We start from the raw sequence: 7486 nt of genomic DNA, 5'->3' as shown, positions 1-7486 counted from the left end.
TTCCTGCTTCTGCCTGGTGACATCACGCATGGTGACAGCCTATCACCTTCTGTGGCTTGGAAATATCGTTTCTGAGCCTTTCACACTGCACAGTGAAACGGGTCTGAACCGTGTAGGACCCTGCTTTTTAATCGTTTCAAAATACCAGTATTTTGAAAACGGTAAATTCAAGGTGGCCCTTTCACACCGCAGCTAGAACCGTTTTGGAAGGCTTAAAAATCGGCAATTTACCGGGTTAAAGCTGCGGTGTGAAAGGGGTATTAGAGTCAGTGTGCTGCTTGGCCAGCATAAGGATGGCCATCGATTTTGCCTCCATTGAAGGTTACCATTGATGGTGACACAAACCACTGATGGCAGGTAACTATTTTGTGTATTATTAATTATCAATGGTTTTACCATAGTTGATTATGCACATGCGAGGCGGATGCTGTTGTTTCTGTGTATGATAGCTCAGCCTGTGAAAGAGACGGGACATCCCAATCCTGCCTCTTACACACTGGGGGTCATTCCGAGTTGATCGCACAAAGCTACTTTTTGCAGCCCGTACGATCAACTAGACGCCGCCTATGGGGAGGGATTTTCTGCATAGCAAGGCTGCAATCGCTTGTGCAGCGGTGCTATGCAAAAAAAGTTTTGAGCAAAAGAAGACCAGGGTCAGACTTACTTACCCTGTGCGACGGATCCAGCGACGAAGGTCCCGGAATTGGCGTCAGACATCCGCCGTCCAAACACCTGGACACGCCTGCGTTCGCCTCACCACGCCTTGAAAACGGTCATTTGAGGCCCCGGAACACCTCCCGTCTGTCAGTTTTCTTGCGATCGCCACTGCGATCACTTTTTCCGCTGGCGGCGTCACTGCCCAGCGACAGCCATCGCCGGGCAACGGCACACGTGCGCAATGCGTCTTCCGCGCTGCGCAGTTCCGACCCGTTCACACCGCTGCGACAAACTGCAGCGTGCGAACGGGTGGGAATGACCCCCACAGTGCACTACTTTTATTGTTTGCCACTGGTGTGTGGCAATGTTTCACAGATGTGCTATAAACTGCTGTGTGTTTGTGCCGCTGCTCTGTTGCTTAGTAACAAGCCAGCTCACTGCAGCCTTTGGCCTAAACTGGATGAAAACAATATTGTGAACTATGAAATATTAATAATTAACTGGAAATGAATGTTATTGAGGTTAATATACTGTAGAAGCAAAAAAAAAAAAAAAAAGATCCAAATTATGGCCCTCATTCCGAGTTGTTCGCTCGGTAAAAATCTTCGCATCGCAGCGATTTTCCGCTTAATGTGCAATGTTCGCACTGCGACTGCGCCAAGTAAATTTGCTATGCACTTAGTAATTTTACTCATGGCTTTTTCATCATTCTGGCGATCGTAATGTGATTGACAGGAAATGGGTGTTACTGGGCGGAAACAGGCCGTTTTATGGGCGTGTGGGAAAAAACGCTACCGTTTCCGGAAAAAACGCAGGAGTGGCCGGAGAAACGGAGGAGTGTCTGGGCGAACGCTGGGTGTGTTTGTGACGTCAAACCAGGAACAACAAGCACTGAAATGATCGCAGATGCCGAGTAAGTCTGGAGCTACTCAGAAACTGCTACGAGGTGTGTAATCGCAATATTGCGAATACATCGTTCGCAATTTTAAGATGCTAAGATTCACTCCCAGTAGGCGGCGGCTTAGCATGAGCAAATCTGCTAAAATCCGCTTGCGAGCGAACAACTCGGAATGACCTCCTATGTGATTTTAGCTGTTTTAAACCATTTTTGAAGGAAAAAAAAAAACATCCAAAACACATGAGGATGTTTTGGCAAAACCAAATCCAAAACCCCACGATGAATTAAAACCAAAACCAGCAAAAATGGACCATCGCACATCTCTAAATGTAATGTGAGTAGCTGTAGAGGTATAACCTACGCACCATAGGCCGATTTCTGCAGATGGCATGATAGTGCAGCTGCTAAAACATTTAGTAAAATACGATGATTAGCACTTTGTGGGGATAAATCAGATAATTTTCAGGCTAAACATCTTCTAATCTATTCCACTATGCTTTTTTTTTTAAATAACATCGTCACTCTATCACTTTATAATTTATTGATAAGGGCGCCCACAAGTTTGTCGCCAAGGGGTCACCACAGACCTGAATGCACCCTCCTCCTGTTCGTACTCTTGGTCTGCTAAACGCAATTACTGTCATCTTTACTGCATAGTCCGCCGTTCCGTCGACACGGCCTCACTAAATTTTGCTTATAATAAAAGCAGCCATCCAGAAAGACAATCATTTAAAAAGTAATACTTATCAGCATCCTATCTATCTATCTATCTATCTATCTATCTATCTATCTATCTATCTATCTATCTATCTATCTATCTATCTATCTATCTATATCCAGTTGATAGATAGTGTCTAGTAGTTAGTCAATAGATAGACTAGTTAGTCAATAGATAGACACTATGGGCCAAATGTAATAGAGTGAGAGTTTCAGAAAGTGAGAGATTTGGGGGGTCATTCCGAGTTGTTCGCTCGTTATTTTTTTCTCGCAACGGAGCGATTAGTCGCTAATGCGCATGCGCAATGTCCGCAGTGCGACTGCGCCAAGTAAATTTGCTATGCAGTTAGGTATTTTACTCACGGCATTACGAGGTTTTTTCTTCGATCTGGTGATCGTAATGTGATTGACAGGAAGTGGGTGTTTCTGGGCGGAAACTGGCCGTTTTATGGGTGTGTGCGAAAAAACGCTACCGTTTCTGGGAAAAACGCGGGAGTGGCTGGAGAAATGGAGGAGTGCCTGGGCGAACGGTGGGTGTGTTTGTGACGTCAAACCAGGAACGAAACTGACTGAACTGATCGCAGATGCCGAGTAAGTCTGGAGCTACTCAGAAACTGCTAAGAACTGTCTATTCGCAATTCTGCTAATCTTTCGTTCGCAATTTTGATAAGCTAAGATTCACTCCCAGTAGGCGGCGGCTTAGCGTGTGCAAAGCTGCTAAAAGCAGCTTGTAAGCAAACAACTCGGAATGACCCCCTTGGTAAGGTTCTGCAAAACCAGGTTGATCTTGCTGTGTAAAATGATCGCCACTTTAAAAAAAAACCTGCAAAACCTTACCATCTCTCTCACTTTCTGAAACTCTCACTGTATTACATTTGGCCCAAAATGTTAGACAGACATTGGGTCAACAGGGTCAAAAGGTCGACTGGGTCAAAAGGTCGACATGAATAAAGGCAGACAGTACAAAAGGTTGACAGGGTCAAAAGGTCGACATGAAAATGGTCAACATAAAAAAGATAGACCTATTTCTTTTAACATTTTGCATGTTTTTGGACTATTTCATACCTTCTCTATCCGTGTCGGCATAGAGTTGGTTATAAACCTTGTGGCGTGCGCAGCGAGCCACCGAGCCCGAAGCAAGCCCCGCGAGGGTATGCCTTCCTACAATTGGGGGTCCCAGATGACAAAACTATCCACACAAACAAAACAAAAAAATTCAAAAAAAAGGTGTCTACCTTTTTTTGTGTTGACCATTTTCATGTCGACCTTTTGACCCTGTCGACCTTTTGTACTGTCTACCTTTTTCATGTCGACCTTTTGACCCTGTTGATCTAATGTCTGTTTAACATATGGTGTCTATCTATTGACTGTCTAACTAGACACAGTCTATCAACCCACACCCCTATCTATCTATCTATCTATCTATCTATCTATCTATCTATCTATCTATCTATCTATCTATCTATCTATCTATCTGTATACACACACGCTATTAGTATTAATAAATAAACTAGGTGCTGCTGTGAAGTACATATACTGCAAAGCCTGAAAGATGTAAAAAAAAATGCGTCCAATAGGAATGGCTGCCTATTTCTGCAGCTGTGTCAGTCCAGGGCCTCATAGACATGGTATGAATGGTTTGCCCTATAGTTTCTGCACAACGTTCCAAAGGGTTCACTATGAAATACCGGTGGCCGTACTATACCAACAGTGGGATCTCGGGCACCAGTATGCCGGTAGCGGGGTAAGTGCTAGAAAGCCACTTGCGGGCTTGCAGCACTCACCACACTGAGGGCACGGTAGCTCGCTTCACTCGGCACAGATTATATTCTCCTTCTATGGTTGCACAAGCGATCGCAGCCTCGCTATGCAAAAATCCACTCCCCCATAGGCGGCGTCTACCTGATCGCACGGGCAGCAAAAAGTTGCGGCGTGCGATCAGGTCAGAATGAGGGCCTTAGTATATTGTAGTGTATTCAAAATCGGATGTAGTTCAAATATTAGACTCCACCTAGGGGGCAATTCAGACCTGATCGCTGCTGTGCGTTTCTGCACAGCGGGCGATCAGGTCTAAACTGCGCATGCGTATGCACCGCAATGCGCAGGCGTGATGGACTGCAGCAACGGGGATTGCCTGTCAGCGATGGGATGGTGCAAAAATTATGAACGCACTGGCGATTGCAAGGTGATTGACAGGAAGAGGCCATTCGTGGGTGGCAACTGACCGTTTCCAGGGAGTGTCCGGAAAAACGCAGGCGGGACCCGGCTTTTTGAAGGAGGGTTTCTGACGTCAGCTTCGGCCCCGATCATCGCAGCGGCTGAGTAAGTCCTGGGCAGTGCATAGACTGCACAAACCAGTGGCGGATCCAGGGGGGGGGCACTCGGGCCCGTGCCCCCCCTGTCATTTGTGGCCTTCTGTCCCCCGTCCCGGCGCCGCACAGGGAGATGACGGGCGCCCGCTGAGATTGTGTTACCAGCGGGCGCCCGTCTCCCTGCACAACGGCAGCCGGAGGCAGGAGCTCAGTATTGAGCTCCGGCTTCAGGCGCTGTCACTGTGCGCCGTGCGCTATGGGAGAGACGTCAGTCATGACGTCTCTCTCATAGTGCTGACTGAGGAGCAGACGCCCATGGAGGAGGAGGACTGCAGCGGCCTGGAAGCGGGAACGGGGCTCGGTAAGTATGATGTTTTTTTCTTCCTTAATGCAGCGGGGGCATCTACTGGGGGCAAACTACGGGGGGACATTACTACTGGAGGGCATCAACAAGGGGCATTACTACTGGGGGCAAACTACTGGGGGCATTATAACTGGAGGGGCATCACTACTGAGGGGTCATCTATTGGGGGAAGCTACTGGGGGACATTTTTACCGGGGGCCATCTACTGGGGGCATTATTACTGGGGGGCATCTACTGGGGGCATTACTACTGGGGGGTCATCTATTGGGGCAAACTCGTAGGGGGCATTATTATTGGGGGTCACCTATTTGGGCAGCTACTGGGGGCCATCTACTGGGGGCATTATTACTGGGGGGCATCTACTGGGGGCATTACTACTGGGGGGTCATCTATTGGGGCAGCTACTGGGGGACATTTTTACTGGGGGCCATCTACTGGGGGCATTATTACTGGGGGCTCATCTATTGGGGGCAAACTCCTAGGGGGCATTACTACTGGGGGCAAACTACTGGAGGACATTATTACTGGGGGGCATCTACTGGGGGACATTATTACTGGGGGGCATCTACTGGGGGCAAACTGCTGGGGAACATTATTACTGGGTGGCATTTACTGGGGGCAAACTACTGGGGGACATTATTACTGGGGGCCAACTACAAAGGTGCTAACTACAGGGGGCATACTACAGGAGGGCATTACTACTGGCGGCGTAACTACAGGGGCATTACTACTTGGGGGCTAAACTACAGGGGGGCCAAACTACTGGGGGCATAACTACAGGGGCCAAACTACTGGGGGATAACTACAGGGGCCAGACTACTGGGGGCATTACTACTGGAGGCTAAACTACAAGGGGGGCATAACTACAGGGGCTAAACTACAATGGGGCAAACTACAGGGGGGCATTACTACTGGTGGCTAAACTACTGGGGGCATTACCACTGGGAGGCTAAACTAAAGGGGGGGGTAAACTACTGGAGTCATAACTGCAGGGGCATTACCACTGGGGGCATAATGACTGGGGGCATTACTACAGGCAACATTACTACTGGGGGCAATACGGGCATTGCATAAGGGGCACCACTACTATGGGGTCTATATAAGGGGCACTACCAGTACAGTGGACATTGCATAATGAGCGCTACAACTTTGGGCATTGTATAAGAAGCACAACCTCACATGCACCGAAGCCGCACGCAAATGTACTTGCCCCTTCCATGGTGCCCCCCCTATCATTTTCTTCTGGATCCGCCCCTGGCACAAACTTATGTTTGTGCAGCTCTGCCAACGAATGCGAACGCACAACTGCAAAAAGGTAATACCCTCCCCCTATAGTCAGCGACTACCTGATCACAGGGATGCAAAAAACACACTCTAGCGATCAGGTCTGAATTAGGCCCTTAGTTCAAATCGCATGGCACACATTGTATAGGCTCAAATCGCACCGAGCACAAATAGCACCGTGTGTGGACCCCATAACTCACTATCTTCCCCTAAACTACACAAAAAAATAACAGAAAAAAAAAAGTTAAATATTTAGGTGTCAAAATACATGGGAGAACCAAAGGAGGAACACATTTAAGAACATATATCTAGATGCACTCTAATTGCTTGAAAATAATCATGAGTATAATCATAGAGTTGTATTACTTACAATTATCACCTACTTTAGCTTTTAGTACATTAAACACATTACATTTAAAATAAAAGTCTTTAAAAGCACTACTGTAAGAAATCTGTCATTAAAAAAACTTGTTTGTGTGTGTATATACTGTATATATATGTATATATATATACTAGGTGCTTCATCGCGCCCTACGGGCGCTCTTCACACCGTCGCAAGGGGCTACGCCCCTTTAACCCTTGCATGCCTATATGGGGTTCAATATTTGTATTATATGGAGTATTACCTGCATTCCTTTGTTAGTGGTTCAATATTGCACAATGAAAGGGCGTGCGATGGTGAAGGAGGCGCCTGCAGGGCACGATGTACAGAATGAGCGGGTGCGGGGGGGACTGTGGATGGGGGAGGGTGTCTGTAGATGCTGCAGGTGGAGGGGGGGCAGATGTGGGGGGGCCGGATGGGGAAGGGTTGGGACGTGCTGCGGGTGGGGGAGAGACAAAAGAGTGGGGGCTGTAGATGGGGATGGGTCCGGAGGCACTGCAGGTGGAGAAGGGGCAGGGGTGCCGCAGGGGAGGGGCAGGTGCAGGGATGTTGCGGATGGGTGAAGGGTTCCGGAGGTGCTGTGGGATGGGAAGAGGCGGGGGTGCCGGGGGTGGGGTAGGGGGTCCGGAGGCACCGCGGTGGGGGAGAGGCAGGTGCGGGTGGTGCGGCGGACGGGGAAGAGGGTCCGGAGGCGCTGCAGGTGGTGGAGGGGCAGGTGCGGAGGTGCCGTGGGTGGGTGAGGGAGGGACCGCGAATGGAGGAGGGTGTCTGCAGATGCTGTGGGTGGAGGGGGGCAGGTGTGGGGGGAGACATATATGGGGGGTGGATGGCGGAGGGGGTCTGGAGGTGCTGTGGGTGGTGGGGGAGTGGGA

The sequence above is a fragment of the Pseudophryne corroboree genome, chromosome 8 (genome assembly GCF_028390025.1).
Source record: "Pseudophryne corroboree isolate aPseCor3 chromosome 8, aPseCor3.hap2, whole genome shotgun sequence".
NCBI classification, from domain to species: Eukaryota; Metazoa; Chordata; class Amphibia; order Anura; family Myobatrachidae; genus Pseudophryne; species Pseudophryne corroboree.
This window is presented reverse-complemented; position numbering follows the sequence as displayed.